The sequence below is a fragment of the Pongo abelii genome, chromosome 2 (assembly GCF_028885655.2).
Source record: "Pongo abelii isolate AG06213 chromosome 2, NHGRI_mPonAbe1-v2.0_pri, whole genome shotgun sequence".
NCBI lineage: Eukaryota > Metazoa > Chordata > Mammalia > Primates > Hominidae > Pongo > Pongo abelii.
Window position 1 is genome coordinate 47,379,822 of NC_085928.1, and position 18,713 is coordinate 47,398,534.

Consider the following 18,713-nt stretch of genomic DNA (forward strand, 5'->3'; position numbering starts at 1 on the left):
AGAAACCTCTTTATGATGTGTGTATTCAACTCAGAGAGATAAGCCTTCCTTTTGAAAGAGCAGTTTTGAAACTGTGTTTTTGCAGAATCTGCAAGTGGATATTTGGAGCCCCTTCAGGCCTTCGTTGGAAAAGGGAATATCTTCCCATAAAAACTAAACATAAGAGTTCTGTGAAACTGCTTTGTGTAGTATGAATAGAACTCACAGAGTTGGACACTTCCTTTGAAAGAGCTGTTTTGAAACACTCTTTTTGTAGAATCTGCAAGTGTTCATTTGGAGCGCTTTGAGGCCTGTGGTGGAAAAGGAAATATCTTCACTTATAAACCAGGCAGAAGCATTCTCAGAAACCTCTTTATGATGTGTGCATTCGACTCGGAGAGATAAGCCTTCCTTTTGTTAGAGCAGTTTTGCCACTGTGTTTTTGCAAAATCTGCAAGTGTATATTTGGAGCCCTTTCAGGCCTTCGTTGGAAACGGGAATATCTTCCCAAAAAAACTAAACAGAAGCGTTCTGTGAAACTGCTTTGTGTAGTATGAATCCAACTCACAGAGTTGAACACTTCCTTTGAAAGAGCTGTTTTGAAACACTCTTTTTGTAGAATCTGCAAGTGTTCATTTGGAGCGCTTTCAGGCCTATGGTGGAAAAGGAAATATCTTCACTTATAAACCAGGCAGAAGCATTCTCAGAAACCTCTTTATGATGTGTGCATTCAACTCGGAGAGATAATCCTTCCTTTTGATAGAGCAGTTTTGAAACTGTGTTTTGGCAGAATCTGCAAGTGGATATTTGGAGCCCTTTCAGGCCTTCGTTGGAAACGGGAATATCTTCCCATAAAAACTAAACAGAAGCGTTCTGTGAAACTGCTTTGTGAAGTATAAATCCAACTCACAGAGTTGAACACTTCTTTTGAAAGAGCAGTTTGGAAACACTCTTTTTGTAGAATCTACAAGTGTTCATTTGGAGCGCTTTGAGGCCTATGGTGGAAAAGGAAATATCTTCACATAAAACCTAGACAGAAGCATTCTTTGAAACTTCTTTATGATGTGTGCATTCAACTCACAGAGTTGAACCTTCTTTTTCATGGAGCAATTTGGAAAGAGTCTTTTTGCAGCATCTGCATGTGGATATTTGGAGCTCTTTCAGGCCTTTGTTACAAGCGGGAATATCTTCCCATAAAAACTGGACAGAAGCATTCTCACAAACTGCTTTGTGATGTGTGTGTTCAACTCACAGAGGTGAACCTTTCCTTTGCTAGAACACTTATGAAACACTATTTTTGTAGAATCTGCAAGTGTTCATTTGGAGTGCATTGAGGCCTACGGTGGAAAAAGAAATATCTTCATATATAAACAAGGGAGAAGTATTCTCAGAAACCTCTTTATGATGTGTGTATTCAACTCAGAGAGATAAGCCTTCCTTTTGATAGAGCAGTTTTGAAACTGTGTTTTTGCAGAATCTGCAAGTGGATATTTGGAGCCCTTTCAGGCCTTCGTTGGAAAAGGGAATATCTTCCCATAAAAACTAAACAGAAGAGTTCTGTGAAACTGCTTTGTGAAGTATGAATCCAACTCACAGAGTTGAACACTTCTTTTGAAAGAGCAGTTTTGAAACACTCTTTTTGTAGAATCTACAAATGTTCATTTGGAGCGCTTTGAGGCATATGGTGGAAAAAGAAATATCGTCACATAAAACCTAGACAGAAGCATTCTTTGAAACTTCTTTATGATGTGTTCATTCAACTCACAGAGTTGAACTTTCCTTTTCATGGAGCAGTTTGGAAAGAGTCTTTTTGCAGCATCTGCAAGTGGATATTTGGAGCTCTTTCAGGCCCTTGTTAGAAGCGGGAATATCTTCCAATAAAAACTGGACAGAAGCATTCTCACAAACTGCTTTGTGATGTGTGTGTTCAACTCACGGAGGTGAACCTTTCCTTTGATAGAGCAGTTATGAAACACTCTTTTTGTAGAATCTGCAAGTGTTCATTTGGAGCGCTTTGAGGCCTAAGGTGGAAAAGGAAATATCTTCACTTATAAATCAGGCAGAAGCATTCTCAGAAACCTCTTTATGATGTGTGCATTCAACTCGGAGAGATAAGCCTTCCTTTTGATAGAGCAGTTTTGAAACTGTGTTTTGGCAGAATCTGCAAGTGGATATTTGGAGCCCTTTCAGGCCTTCGTTGGAAACGGGAATATTTTCCCAAAAAAACTAAACAGAAGCGTTCTGTGAAACTGCTTTGTGTAGTATGAATCCAACTCACAGAGTTGAACACTTCCTTTGAAAGAGCTGTTTTAAAACACTCTTTTTGTAGAATCTGCAAGTGTTCATTTGGAGCGCTTTGAGGCCTATGGTGGAAAAGGAAATATCTTCACTTATAAACCAGGCAGAAGCATTCTCAGAAACCTCTTTATGATGTGTGCATTCAACTCGGAGAGATAAGCCTTCCTTTTGATAGAGCAGTTTTGAAACTGTGTTTTGGCAGAATCTGCAAGTGGATATTTGGAGCCCTTTCAGGCCTTCGATGGAAACGGGAATATCTTCCCATAAAAACTAAACAGAAGCGTTCTGTGAAACTGCTTTGTGAAGTATGAATCCAACTCACAGAGTTGAACACTTCCTTTGAAAGAGCAGTTTTGAAACACTCTTTTTGTAGAATCTGCAAGTGTTCGTTTGGAGCGCTTTGACGCCTATGGTGGAAAAGGAAATATCTTCACATAAAACCTAGACATAAGCATTCTTTGAAACTTCTTTATGATGTGTGCATTCATCTGACAGAGCTGAACCTTCCTTATCATAGAGCAGTTTGGAAAGAGTCTTTTTGCGGCATCTGCAAGTGTATATTAGGAGCTCTTTCAGGCCTTTGTTAGAAGCGGGAATATCTTCCCATAAAAACTGGACAGAAGCATTCTCACAAACTGCTTTGTGATGTGTGTGTTCAACTCACAGAGTTGAACCTTTCCTTTGCTAGAACACTTATGAAACACTCTTTTTGTAGAATCTGCAAGTGTTCATTTGGAGCGATTTGAGGCCTATGGTGGAAAAAGAAATATCTTCATATATAAACAAGGGAGAAGCATTCTCAGAAACCTCTTTATGATGTGTGTATTCAACTCAGAGAGATAAGCCTTCCTTTCGATAGAGCAGTTTTGAAACTGTGTTTTTGCAGAATCTGCAAGTGGATATTTGGAGCCCTTTCAGGCCTTCGTTGGAAACGGGAATATCTTCCCAAAAAAACTAAACAGAAGCGTTCTGTGAAACTGCTTTGTGTAGTATGAATCCAACTCACAGAGTTGGACACTTCCTTTGAAAGAGCTGTTTTGAAACACTCTTTTTGTAGAATCTGCAAGTGTTCATTTGGAGCGCTTTGAGGCCTATTGTGGAAAAGGAAATATCTTCACTTATAAACCAGGCAGAAGCATTCTCAGAAACCTCTTTATGATGTGTGCATTCATCTCGGAGAGATAAGCCTTCCTTTTTATAGAGCAGTTTTGAAACTGTGTTTTTGCAGAATCTGCAAGTGGATATTTGGAGCCCTTTCAGGCCTTCGTTGGATAAGGGAATATCTTCCCAGAAAAACTAAACAGAAGAGTTCTGTGAAACTGCTTTGTGTAGTATGAATCCAACTCACAGAGTTGGACACTTCCTTTGAAAGAGCTGTTTTGAAACACTCTTTTTGTAGAATCTGCAAGTGTTCATTTGGAGCGCTTTGAGGCCTAAGGTGGAAAAGGAAATATCTTCACTTATAAACCAGGCAGAAGCATTCTCAGAAACCTCTTTATGATGTGTGCATTTAACTCGGAGAGATAAGCCTTCCTTTTGATAGAGCAGTTTTGAAACTGTGTTTTTGCAGCATCTGCAAGTGGATATTTGGAGCCCTTTCAGACCTTCGTTGGAAACGGGAATATCTTCCCAAAAAGACTAAACAGAAGCGTTCTGTGAAACTGCTTTGTGTAGTATGAATCCAACTCACAGAGTTGGACACTTCCTTTGAAAGAGCTGTTTTGAAACACTCTTTTTGTAGATTCTGCAAGTGTTCATTTGGAGCGCTTTGAGGCCTAAGGTGGAAAAGGAAATATCTTCACTTATAAATCAGGCAGAAGCATTCTCAGAAACCTCTTTATGATGTGTGCATTCAACTCGGAGAGATAAGCCTTCCTTTTGATAGAGCAGTTTTGAAACTGTGTTTTGGCAGAATCTCCAAGTGGATATTTGGAGCCCTTTCAGGCCTTCGTTGGAAACGGGAGTATCTTCCCAAAAAAACTAAACAGATGCGTTCTGTGAAACTGCTTTGTGTAGTATGAATCCAACTCACAGAGTTGAACACTTCCTTTGAAAGAGCTGTTTTGAAACACTCTTTTTGTAGAATCTGCAAGTGTTCATTTGGAGCGCTTTGAGGCCTATTGTGGAAAAGGAAATATCTTCACTTATAAACCAGGCAGAAGCATTCTCAGAAACCTCTTTATGATGTGTGCATTCAACTCGGAGAGATAAGCCTTCCTTTTGATAGAGCAGTTTTGAAACTGTGTTTTTGCAGAATCTGCAAGTGGATATTTGGAGCCCTTTCAGGCCTTCGTTGGAAAAGGGAATATCTTCCCATAAAAACTAAACAGAAGCGTTCTGTGAAACTGCTTTGTGTAGTATGAATCCAACTCACAGAGTTGGACACTTCCTTTGAAAGAGCTGTTTTGAAACACTCTTTTTGTAGAATCTGCATGTGTTCATTTGGAGGGCTTTGAGGCCTATGGTGGAAAAGGAAATATCTTCACTTATAAACCAGGCAGAAGCATTCTCAGAAACCTCTTTATGATGTGTGCATTCAACTCGGAGAGATAAGCCTTCCTTTTGATAGAGCAGTTTTGAAACTGTGTTTTGGCAGAATCTGCAAGTGGATATTTGGAGCCCTTTCAGGCCTTCTTTGGAAACGGGAATATCTTCCCATAAAAACTAAACAGAAGCGTTCTGTGAAACTGCTTTGTGAAGTATAAATCCAACTCACAGAGTTGAACACTTCTTTTGAAAGAGCAGTTTGGAAACACTCTTTTTGTAGAATCTACAAGTGTTCATTTGGAGCGCTTTGAGGCCTATGGTGGAAAAGGAAATATCTTCACATAAAACCTAGACAGAAGCATTCTTTGAAACTTCTTTATGATGTGTGCATTCAACTCACAGAGTTGAACTTTCTTTTTCATGGAGCAATTTGGAAAGAGTCTTTTTGCAGCACCTGCAAGTGGATATTTGGAGCTCTTTCAGGCCTTTGTTAGAAGCGGGAATATCTTCCCATAAAAACTGGACAGAAGCATTCTCACAAACTGCTTTGTGATGTGTGTGTTCAACTCACAGAGGTGAACCTTTCCTTTGCTAGAGGATTTATGAAACACTCTTTTTGTAGAATCTGCAAGTGTTCATTTGGAGTGACTTGAGGCCTATGGTGGAAAAAGAAATATCTTCATATATAAACAAGGCAGAAGCATTCTCAGAAACCTCTTTATGATGTGCGCATTCAACTCAGAGAGATAAGCCTTCCTTTTGATAGAGCAGTTTTGAAACTGTATTTTTGCAGAATCTGCAAGTTTATATTTGGAGCTCTTTCATGCCTTCGTTGGAAACGGGAATTTCTTCCCATAAAAACTAAACAGAAGCGTTCTGTGAAACTGCTTTGTGTAGTATGAATCCAACTCACAGAGTTGAACACTTCCTTTGAAAGAGCAGTTTTGAAACACTCTTTTTGTAGAATCTGCAAGTGTTCGTTTGGAGCGCTTTGAGGCCTATGGTGGAAAAGGAAATATCTTCACATAAAACTTAGACAGAAGCATTCTTTGAAACTTCTTTATGATGTGTGCATTCATCTCACAGAGTTGAACCTTCCTTATCATGGAGCAGTTTGGAAAGAGTCTTTTTGCGGCATCTGCAAGTGGATATTTGGAGCTCTTTCAGGCCTTTGTTAGAAGCGGGAATATCTTCCCATAAAAACTGGACAGAAGCATTCTCACAAACTGCTTTGTGATGTGTGTGTTCAACTCACAGAGTTGAACCTTTCCTTTGCTAGAACACTTATGAAACACTCTTTTTGTAAAATGTGCAAGTGTTCATTTGGAGCGCATTGAGGCCTATGGTGGAAAAAGAAATATCTTCATATATAAACAAGGGAGAAGCATTCTCAGAAACCTCTTTATGATGTGTGTATTCAACTCAGAGAGATAAGCCTTCCTTTTGATAGAGCAGTTTTGAAACTGTGTTTTTGCAGAATCTGCAAGTGGATATTTGGAGCCCTTTCAGGCCTTCGTTGGAAAAGGGAATATCTTCCCATAAAAACTAAACAGAAGAGTTCTGTGAAACTGCTTTGTGTAGTATGAATCCAACTCACAGAGTTGGACACTTCCTTTGAAAGAGCTGTTTTGAAACACTCTTTTTGTAGAATCTGCAAGTGTTCATTTGGAGCGCTTTGAGGCCTATGGTGGAAAAGGAAATATCTTCACTTATAAACCAGGCAGAAGCATTCTCAGAAACCTCTTTATGATGTGTGCATTGGACTCGGAGAGATAAGCCTTCCTTTTGTTAGAGCAGTTTTGCCACTGTGTTTTTGCAGAATCTGCAAGTGTATATTTGGAGCCCTTTCAGGCCTTCGTTGGAAACGGGAATATCTTCCCATAAAAATTAAACAGAAGCGTTCTGTGAAACTGCTTTGTGAAGTATGAATCCAACTCACAGAGTTGAACACTTCTTTTGAAAGAGCAGTTTTGAAACTCTCTTTTTGTAGAATCTACAAGTGTTCATTTGGAGCGCTTTGAGGCATATGGTGGAAAAAGAAATATCGTCACATAAAACCTAGACAGAAGCATTCTTTGAAACTTCTTTATGATGTGTGCATTCAACTCACAGAGTTGAACTTTCCTTTTCATGGAGCAGTTTGGAAAGAGTCTTTTTGCAGCATCTGCAAGTGGATATTTGGAGCTCTTTCAGGCCTTTGTTAGAGGCGGGAATATCTTCCCATAAAAACTGGACAGAAGCATTCTCACAAACTGCTTTGTGATGTGTGTGTTCAACTCACAGAGTTGAACCTTTCCTTTGCTAGAGCAGTTATGAAACACTCTTTTTGTAGAATCTGCAAGTGTTCATTTGGAGCGATTTGAAGCCTATGGTGGAAAAAGAAATATCTTCATATATAAACAAGGCAGAAGCATTCTCAGAAACCTCTTTATGATGTGTGCATTCAACTCAGAGAGATAAGCCTTCCTTTTGATAGAGCAGTTTTGAAACTGTGTTTTTGCAGAATCTGCAAGTGGATACTTGGAGCCCTTTCAGGCCTTCGTTGGAAACGGGAATATCTTCCCAAAAAAACTAAACAGAAGCGTTCTGTGAAACTGCTTTGTGTAGTATGAATGCAACTCACAGAGTTGGACACTTCCTTTGAAAGAGCTGTTTTGAAACACTCTTTTTGTAGAATCTGCAAGTGTTCATTTGGAGCGCTTTGAGGCCTAAGGTGGAAAAGGAAATATCTTCACTTATAAATCAGGCAGAAGCATTCTCAGAAACCTCTTTATGATGTGTGCATTCAACTCAGAGAGATAAGCCTTCCTTTTGATAGAGCAGTTTTGAAGCTGTGTTTTTGCAGAATCTGCAAGTGGATATTTGGAGCCCTTTCAGGCCTTCGTTGGAAACGGGAATATCTTCCCAAAAAAACTAAACAGAAGCGTTCTGTGAAACTGCTTTGTGTAGTATGAATACAACTCACAGAGTTGGACACTTCCTTTGAAAGAGCTGTTTTGAAACACTCTTTTTGTAGAATCTGCAAGTGTTCATTTGGAGGGCTTTGAGGCCTAAGGTGGAAAAGGAAATATCTTCACTTATAAATCAGGCAGAAGCATTCTCAGAAACCTCTTTATGATGTGTGCATTCAACTCGGAGAGATAAGCCTTCCTTTTGATAGAGCAGTTTTGAAACTGTGTTTTTGCAGAATCTGCAAGTGGATATTTGGAGCCCTTTCAGGCCTTCGTTGGAAACGGGAATATCTTCCCAAAAAAACTAAACAGAAGCGTTCTGTGAAACTGCTTTGTGTAGTATGAATCCAACTCACAGAGTTGAACACTTCCTTTGAAAGAGCTGTTTTGAAACACTCTTTTTGTTGAATCTGCAAGTGTTCTTTTGGAGCGCTTTGAGGCCTATGGTGGAAAAGGAAATATCTTCACTTATAAACCAGGCAGAAGCATTCTCAGAAACCTCTTTATGATGTGTGCATTCATCTCGGAGAGATAAGCCTTCCTTTTGATAGAGCAGTTTTGAAACAGTGTTTTGGCAGAATCTGCAAGTGGATATTTGGAGCCCTTTCAGGCCTTCGTTGGAAACGGGAATATCTTCCCATAAAAACTAAACAGAAGCGTTCTGTGAAACTGCTTTGTGAAGTATGAATCCAACTCACAGAGTTGAACACTTCCTTTGAAAGAGCAGTTTTGAAACACTCTTTTTGTAGAATCTGCAAGTGTTCGTTTGGAGCGCTTTGAGGCCTATGGTGGAAAAGGAAATATCTTCACATAAAACCTAGACAGAAGCATTCTTTGAAACTTCTTTATGATGTGTGCATTCATCTCACAGAGTTGAACCTTCCTTATCATGGAACAGTTTGGAAAGAGTCTTTTTGCGGCATCTGCAAGTGGATATTTGGAGCTCTTTCAGGCCTTTGTTAGAAGCGGGAATATCTTCCCATAAAAACTGGACAGAAGCATTCTCACAAACTGCTTTGTGATGTGTGTGTTCAACTCACAGAGGTGAACCTTTCGTTTGCTAGAGCAGTTATGAAACACTCTTTTTGTAGAATCTGCAAGTGTTCATTTGGAGCGCATTGAGGCCTATGGTGGAAAAAGAAATATCTTCATATATAAACAAGGCAGAAGCATTCTCAGAAACCTCTTTATGATGTGTGCATTCAACTCAGAGAGATAAGCCTTCCTTTTGATAGAGCAGTTTTGAAACTGTGTTTTTGCAGAATCTGCAAGTGGATATTTGGAGCCCTTTCAGGCCTTCGTTGGAAACGGGAATATCTTCCCAAAAAAACTAAACAGAAGCGTTCTGTGAAACTGCTTTGTGTAGTATGAATGCAACTCACAGAGTTGGACACTTCTTTTGAAAGAGCTGTTTTGAAACACTCTTTTTGTAGAATCTGCAAGTGTTCATTTGGAGCGCTTTGAGGCCTAAAGTGGAAAAGGAAATATCTTCACTTATAAATCAGGCAGAAGCATTCTCAGAAACCTCTTTATGATGTGTGCATTCAACTCAGAGAGATAAGCCTTCCTTTTGATAGAGCAGTTTTGAAACTGTGTTTTTGCAGAATCTGCAAGTGGATATTTGGAAACCTTTCAGGCCTTCGTTGGAAACGGGAATATCTTCCCAAAAAAACTAAACAGAAGCGTTCTGTGAAACTGCTTTGTGTAGTATGAATACAACTCACAGAGTTGGACACTTCCTTTGAAAGAGCTGTTTTGAAACACTCTTTTTGTAGAATCTGCAAGTGTTCATTTGGAGCGCTTTGAGGCCTAAGGTGGAAAAGGAAATATCTTCACTTATAAATCAGGCAGAAGCATTCTCAGAAACCTCTTTATGATGTGTGCATTCAACTCGGAGAGATAAGCCTTCCTTTTGATAGAGCAGTTTTGAAACTGTGTTTTTGCAGAATCTGCAAGTGGATATTTGGAGCCCTTTCAGGCCTTCGTTGGAAACGGGAATATCTTCCCAATAAAACTAAACAGAAGCGTTCTGTGAAACTGCTTTGTGTAGTATGAATCCAACTCACAGAGTTGAACACTTCCTTTGAAAGAGCTGTTTTGAAACACTCTTTTTGTAGAATCTGCAAGTGTTCGTTTGGAGCGCTTTGAGGCCTATTGTGGAAAAGGAAATATCTTCACTTATAAACCAGGCAGAAGCATTCTCAGAAACCTCTTTATGATGTGTGCATTCAACTCGGAGAGATAAGCCTTCCTTTTGATAGAGCAGTTTTGAAACAGTGTTTTGGCAGAATCTGCAAGTGGATATTTGGAGCCCTTTCAGGCCTTCGTTGGAAACGGGAATATCTTCCCATAAAAACTAAACAGAAGCGTTCTGTGAAACTGCTTTGTGAAGTATGAATCCAACTCACAAAGTTGAACACTTCCTTTGAAAGAGCAGTTTTGAAACACTCTTTTTGTTGAATCTGCAAGTGTTCGTTTGGAGCGCTTTGAGGCCTATGGTGGAAGGAAATATCTTCACATAAAACCTAGACAGAAGCATTCTTTGAAACTTCTTTATGATGTGTGCATTCATCTCACAGAGTTGAACCTTCCTTAACATGGAGCAGTTTGGAAAGAGTCTTTTTGCGGCATCTGCAAGTGGATATTTGGAGCTCTTTCAGGCCTTTGTTAGAAGCGGGAATATCTTCCCATAAAAACTGGACAGAAGCATTCTCACAAACTGCTTTGTGATGTGTGTGTTCAACTCACAGAGTTGAACCTTTCCTTTGCTAGAACACTTATGAAACACTCTTTTTGTAGAATCTGCAAGTGTTCATTTGGAGCGCAATGAGGCCTATGGTGGAAAAAGAAATATCTTCATATATAAACAAGGCAGAAGCATTCTCAGAAACCTCTTTATGATGTGTGCATTCAACTCAGAGAGATAAGCCTTCCTTTTGATAGAGCAGTTTTGAAACTGTGTTTTTGCAGAATCTGCAAGTGGATATTTGGAGCCCTTTCAGGCCTTCGTTGGAAACGTGAATATCTTCCCAAAAAAACTAAACAGAAGCGTTCTGTAAAACTGCTTTGTGTAGTATGAATGCAACTCACAGAGTTGGACACTTCCTTTGAAAGAGCTGTTTTGAAACACTCTTTTTGTAGAATCTGCAAGTGTTCATTTGGAGCGCTTTGAGGCCTAAGGTGGAAAAGGAAATATCTTCACTTATAAATCAGGCAGAAGCATTCTCAGAAACCTCTTTATGATGTGTGCATTCAACTCGGAGAGATAAGCCTTCCTTTTGATAGAGCAGTTTTGAAACTGTGTTTTGGCAGAATCTGCAAGTGGATATTTGGAGCCCTTTCAGGCCTTCGTTGGAAACTGGAATATCTTCCCAAAAAAACTAAACAGAAGCGTTCTGTGAAACTGCTTTGTGTAGTATGAATCCAACTCACAGAGTTGAACACTTCCTTTGAAAGAGCTGTTTTGAAACACTCTTTTTGTAGAATCTGCAAGTGTTCATTTGGAGCGCTTTGAGGCCTATGGTGGAAAAGGAAATATCTTCACTTATAAACCAGGCAGAAGCATTCTCAGAAACCTCTTTATGATGTGTGCATTCAACTCGGAGAGATAAGCCTTCCTTTTGATAGAGTAGTTTTGAAACTGTGTTTTTGCAGAATCTGCAAGTGGATACTTGGAGCCCTTTCAGGCCTTCGTTGGAAACGGGAATATCTTCCCAAAAAAACTAAACAGAAGCGTTCTGTGAAACTGCTTTGTGTAGTATGAATCCAACTCACAGAGTTGGACACTTCCTTTGAAAGAGCTGTTTTGAAACACTCTTTTTGTAGATTCTGCAAGTGTTCATTTGGAGCGCTTTGAGGCCTAAGGTGGAAAAGGAAATATCTTCACTTATAAATCAGGCAGAAGCATTCTCAGAAACCTCTTTATGATGTGTGCATTCAACTCGGAGAGATAAGCCTTCCTTTTGATAGAGCAGTTTTGAAACTGTGTTTTGGCAGAATCTGCAAGTGGATATTTGGAGCCCTTTCAGGCCTTCGTTGGAAACGGGAGTATCTTCCCAAAAAAACTAAACAGAAGCGTTCTGTGAAACTGCTTTGTGTAGTATGAATCCAACTCACAGAGTTGAACACTTCCTTTGAAAGAGCTGTTTTGAAACACTCTTTTTGTAGAATCTGCAAGTGTTCATTTGGAACGCTTTGAGGCCTATTGTGGAAAAGGAAATATCTTCACTTATAAACCAGGCAGAAGCATTCTCAGAAACCTCTTTATGATGTGTGCATTCAACTCGGAGAGATAAGCCTTCCTTTTGATAGAGCAGTTTTGAAACTGTGTTTTTGCAGAATCTGCAAGTGGATATTTGGAGCCCTTTCAGGCCTTCGTTGGAAAAGGGAATATCTTCCCATAAAAACTAAACAGAAGAGTTCTGTGAAACTGCTTTGTGTAGTATGAATCCAACTCACAGAGTTGGACACTTCCTTTGAAAGAGCTGTTTTGAAACACTCTTTTTGTAGAATCTGCAAGTGTTCATTTGGAGCGCTTTGAGGCCTATGGTGGAAAAGGAAATATCTTCACTTATAAACCAGGCAGAAGCATTCTCAGAAACCTCTTTATGATGTGTGCATTCGACTCGGAGAGATAAGCCTTCCTTTTGTTAGAGCAGTTTTGCCACTGTGTTTTTGCAGAATCTGCAAGTGTATATTTGGAGCCCTTTCAGGCCTTCGTTGGAAACGGGAATATCTTCCCATAAAAATTAAACAGAAGCGTTCTGTGAAACTGCTTTGTGAAGTATGAATCCAACTCACAGAGTTGAACACTTCTTTTGAAAGAGCAGTTTTGAAACTCTCTTTTTGTAGAATCTACAAGTGTTCATTTGGAGCGCTTTGAGGCATATGGTGGAAAAAGAAATATCGTCACATAAAACCTAGACAGAAGCATTCTTTGAAACTTCTTTATGATGTGTGCATTCAACTCACAGAGTTGAACTTTCCTTTTCATGGAGCAGTTTGGAAAGAGTCTTTTTGCAGCATCTGCAAGTGGATATTTGGAGCTCTTTCAGGCCTTTGTTAGAGGCGGGAATATCTTCCCATAAAAACTGGACAGAAGCATTCTCACAAACTGCTTTGTGATGTGTGTGTTCAACTCACAGAGTTGAACCTTTCCTTTGCTAGAGCAGTTATGAAACACTCTTTTTGTAGAATCTGCAAGTGTTCATTTGGAGCGATTTGAAGCCTATGGTGGAAAAAGAAATATCTTCATATATAAACAAGGCAGAAGCATTCTCAGAAACCTCTTTATGATGTGTGCATTCAACTCAGAGAGATAAGCCTTCCTTTTGATAGAGCAGTTTTGAAACTGTGTTTTTGCAGAATCTGCAAGTGGATACTTGGAGCCCTTTCAGGCCTTCGTTGGAAACGGGAATATCTTCCCAAAAAAACTAAACAGAAGCGTTCTGTGAAACTGCTTTGTGTAGTATGAATGCAACTCACAGAGTTGGACACTTCCTTTGAAAGAGCTGTTTTGAAACACTCTTTTTGTAGAATCTGCAAGTGTTCATTTGGAGCGCTTTGAGGCCTAAGGTGGAAAAGGAAATATCTTCACTTATAAATCAGGCAGAAGCATTCTCAGAAACCTCTTTATGATGTGTGCATTCAACTCAGAGAGATAAGCCTTCCTTTTGATAGAGCAGTTTTGAAGCTGTGTTTTTGCAGAATCTGCAAGTGGATATTTGGAGCCCTTTCAGGCCTTCGTTGGAAACGGGAATATCTTCCCAAAAAAACTAAACAGAAGCGTTCTGTGAAACTGCTTTGTGTAGTATGAATACAACTCACAGAGTTGGACACTTCCTTTGAAAGAGCTGTTTTGAAACACTCTTTTTGTAGAATCTGCAAGTGTTCATTTGGAGGGCTTTGAGGCCTAAGGTGGAAAAGGAAATATCTTCACTTATAAATCAGGCAGAAGCATTCTCAGAAACCTCTTTATGATGTGTGCATTCAACTCGGAGAGATAAGCCTTCCTTTTGATAGAGCAGTTTTGAAACTGTGTTTTTGCAGAATCTGCAAGTGGATATTTGGAGCCCTTTCAGGCCTTCGTTGGAAACGGGAATATCTTCCCAAAAAAACTAAACAGAAGCGTTCTGTGAAACTGCTTTGTGTAGTATGAATCCAACTCACAGAGTTGAACACTTCCTTTGAAAGAGCTGTTTTGAAACACTCTTTTTGTAGAATCTGCAAGTGTTCTTTTGGAGCGCTTTGAGGCCTATGGTGGAAAAGGAAATATCTTCACTTATAAACCAGGCAGAAGCATTCTCAGAAACCTCTTTATGATGTGTGCATTCATCTCGGAGAGATAAGCCTTCCTTTTGATAGAGCAGTTTTGAAACAGTGTTTTGGCAGAATCTGCAAGTGGATATTTGGAGCCCTTTCAGGCCTTCGTTGGAAACGGGAATATCTTCCCATAAAAACTAAACAGAAGCGTTCTGTGAAACTGCTTTGTGAAGTATGAATCCAACTCACAGAGTTGAACACTTCCTTTGAAAGAGCAGTTTTGAAACACTCTTTTTGTAGAATCTGCAAGTGTTCGTTTGGAGCGCTTTGAGGCCTATGGTGGAAAAGGAAATATCTTCACATAAAACCTAGACAGAAGCATTCTTTGAAACTTCTTTATGATGTGTGCATTCATCTCACAGAGTTGAACCTTCCTTATCATGGAACAGTTTGGAAAGAGTCTTTTTGCGGCATCTGCAAGTGGATATTTGGAGCTCTTTCAGGCCTTTGTTAGAAGCGGGAATATCTTCCCATAAAAACTGGACAGAAGCATTCTCACAAACTGCTTTGTGATGTGTGTGTTCAACTCACAGAGGTGAACCTTTCGTTTGCTAGAGCAGTTATGAAACACTCTTTTTGTAGAATCTGCAAGTGTTCATTTGGAGCGCATTGAGGCCTATGGTGGAAAAAGAAATATCTTCATATATAAACAAGGCAGAAGCATTCTCAGAAACCTCTTTATGATGTGTGCATTCAACTCAGAGAGATAAGCCTTCCTTTTGATAGAGCAGTTTTGAAACTGTGTTTTTGCAGAATCTGCAAGTGGATATTTGGAGCCCTTTCAGGCCTTCGTTGGAAACGGGAATATCTTCCCAAAAAAACTAAACAGAAGCGTTCTGTGAAACTGCTTTGTGTAGTATGAATGCAACTCACAGAGTTGGACACTTCTTTTGAAAGAGCTGTTTTGAAACACTCTTTTTGTAGAATCTGCAAGTGTTCATTTGGAGCGCTTTGAGGCCTAAAGTGGAAAAGGAAATATCTTCACTTATAAATCAGGCAGAAGCATTCTCAGAAACCTCTTTATGATGTGTGCATTCAACTCAGAGAGATAAGCCTTCCTTTTGATAGAGCAGTTTTGAAACTGTGTTTTTGCAGAATCTGCAAGTGGATATTTGGAAACCTTTCAGGCCTTCGTTGGAAACGGGAATATCTTCCCAAAAAAACTAAACAGAAGCGTTCTGTGAAACTGCTTTGTGTAGTATGAATACAACTCACAGAGTTGGACACTTCCTTTGAAAGAGCTGTTTTGAAACACTCTTTTTGTAGAATCTGCAAGTGTTCATTTGGAGCGCTTTGAGGCCTAAGATGGAAAAGGAAATATCTTCACTTATAAATCAGGCAGAAGCATTCTCAGAAACCTCTTTATGATGTGTGCATTCAACTCGGAGAGATAAGCCTTCCTTTTGATAGAGCAGTTTTGAAACTGTGTTTTTGCAGAATCTGCAAGTGGATATTTGGAGCCCTTTCAGGCCTTCGTTGGAAACGGGAATATCTTCCCAATAAAACTAAACAGAAGCGTTCTGTGAAACTGCTTTGTGTAGTATGAATAAAACTCACAGAGTTGAACCCTTCCTTTGAAAGAGCTGTTTTGAAACACTCTTTTTGTAGAATCTGCAAGTGTTCGTTTGGAGCGCTTTGAGGCCTATTGTGGAAAAGGAAATATCTTCACTTATAAACCAGGCAGAAGCATTCTCAGAAACCTCTTTATGATGTGTGCATTCAACTCGGAGAGATAAGCCTTCCTTTTGATAGAGCAGTTTTGAAACAGTGTTTTGGCAGAATCTGCAAGTGGATATTTGGAGCCCTTTCAGGCCTTCGTTGGAAACGGGAATATCTTCCCATAAAAACTAAACAGAAGCGTTCTGTGAAACTGCTTTGTGAAGTATGAATCCAACTCACAGAGTTGAACACTTCCTTTGAAAGAGCAGTTTTGAAACACTCTTTTTGTTGAATCTGCAAGTGTTCGTTTGGAGCGCTTTGAGGCCTATGGTGGAAGGAAATATCTTCACATAAAACCTAGACAGAAGCATTCTTTGAAACTTCTTTATGATGTGTGCATTCATCTCACAGAGTTGAACCTTCCTTAACATGGAGCAGTTTGGAAAGTGTCTTTTTGCGGCATCTGCAAGTGGATATTTGGAGCTCTTTCAGGCCTTTGTTAGAAGCGGGAATATCTTCCCATAAAAACTGGACAGAAGCATTCTCACAAACTGCTTTGTGATGTGTGTGTTCAACTCACAGAGTTGAACCTTTCCTTTGCTAGAACACTTATGAAACACTCTTTTTGTAGAATCTGCAAGTGTTCATTTGGAGCGCAATGAGGCCTATGGTGGAAAAAGAAATATCTTCATATATAAACAAGGCAGAAGCATTCTCAGAAACCTCTTTATGATGTGTGCATTCAACTCAGAGAGATAAGCCTTCCTTTTGATAGAGCAGTTTTGAAACTGTGTTTTTGCAGAATCTGCAAGTGGATATTTGGAGCCCTTTCAGGCCTTCGTTGGAAACGTGAATATCTTCCCAAAAAAACTAAACAGAAGCGTTCTGTAAAACTGCTTTGTGTAGTATGAATGCAACTCACAGAGTTGGACACTTCCTTTGAAAGAGCTGTTTTGAAACACTCTTTTTGTAGAATCTGCAAGTGTTCATTTGGAGCGCTTTGAGGCCTAAGGTGGAAAAGGAAATATCTTCACTTATAAATCAGGCAGAAGCATTCTCAGAAACCTCTTTATGATGTGTGCATTCAACTCGGAGAGATAAGCCTTCCTTTTGATAGAGCAGTTTTGAAACTGTGTTTTGGCAGAATCTGCAAGTGGATATTTGGAGCCCTTTCAGGCCTTCGTTGGAAACTGGAATATCTTCCCAAAAAAACTAAACAGAAGCGTTCTGTGAAACTGCTTTGTGTAGTATGAATCCAACTCACAGAGTTGAACACTTCCTTTGAAAGAGCTGTTTTGAAACACTCTTTTTGTAGAATCTGCAAGTGTTCATTTGGAGCGCTTTGAGGCCTATGGTGGAAAAGGAAATATCTTCACTTATAAACCAGGCAGAAGCATTCTCAGAAACCTCTTTATGATGTGTGCATTCAACTCGGAGAGATAAGCCTTCCTTTTGATAGAGTAGTTTTGAAACTGTGTTTTTGCAGAATCTGCAAGTGGATACTTGGAGCCCTTTCAGGCCTTCGTTGGAAACGGGAATATCTTCCCAAAAAAACTAAACAGAAGCGTTCTGTGAAACTGCTTTGTGTAGTATGAATCCAACTCACAGAGTTGGATACTTCCTTTGAAAGAGCTGTTTTGAAACACTCTTTTTGTAGATTCTGCAAGTGTTCATTTGGAGCGCTTTGAGGCCTAAGGTGGAAAAGGAAATATCTTCACTTATAAATCAGGCAGAAGCATTCTCAGAAACCTCTTTATGATGTGTGCATTCAACTCGGAGAGATAAGCCTTCCTTTTGATAGAGCAGTTTTGAAACTGTGTTTTGGCAGAATCTGCAAGTGGATATTTGGAGCCCTTTCAGGCCTTCGTTGGAAACGGGAGTATCTTCCCAAAAAAACTAAACAGAAGCGTTCTGTGAAACTGCTTTGTGTAGTATGAATCCAACTCACAGAGTTGAACACTTCCTTTGAAAGAGCTGTTTTGAAACACTCTTTTTGTAGAATCTGCAAGTGTTCATTTGGAGCGCTTTGAGGCCTATTGTGGAAAAGGAAATATCTTCACTTATAAACCAGGCAGAAGCATTCTCAGAAACCTCTTTATGATGTGTGCATTCAACTCGGAGAGATAAGCCTTCCTTTTGATAGAGCAGTTTTGAAACTGTGTTTTTGCAGAATCTGCAAGTGGATATTTGGAGCCCTTTCAGGCCTTCGTTGGAAAAGGGAATATCTTCCCATAAAAACTAAACAGAAGAGTTCTGTGAAACTGCTTTGTGTAGTATGAATCCAACTCACAGAGTTGGACACTTCCTTTGAAAGAGCTGTTTTGAAACACTCTTTTTGTAGAATCTGCAAGTGTTCATTTGGAGCGCTTTGAGGCCTATGGTGGAAAAGGAAATATCTTCACTTATAAACCAGGCAGAAGCATTCTCAGAAACCTCTTTATGATGTGTGCATTCGACTCGGAGAGATAAGCCTTCCTTTTGTTAGAGCAGTTTTGCCACTGTGTTTTTGCAGAATCTGCAAGTGTATATTTGGAGCCCTTTCAGGCCTTCGTTGGAAACGGGAATATCTTCCCATAAAAATTAAACAGAAGCGTTCTGTGAAACTGCTTTGTGAAGTATGAATCCAACTCACAGAGTTGAACACTTCTTTTGAAAGAGCAGTTTTGAAACTCTCTTTTTGTAGAATCTACAAGTGTTCATTTGGAGCGCTTTGAGGCATATGGTGGAAAAAGAAATATCGTCACATAAAACCTAGACAGAAGCATTCTTTGAAACTTCTTTATGATGTGTGCATTCAACTCACAGAGTTGAACTTTCCTTTTCATGGAGCAGTTTGGAAAGAGTCTTTTTGCAGCATCTGCAAGTGGATATTTGGAGCTCTTTCAGGCCTTTGTTAGAGGCGGGAATATCTTCCCATAAAAACTGGACAGAAGCATTCTCACAAACTGCTTTGTGATGTGTGTGTTCAACTCACAGAGTTGAACCTTTCCTTTGCTAGAGCAGTTATGAAACACTCTT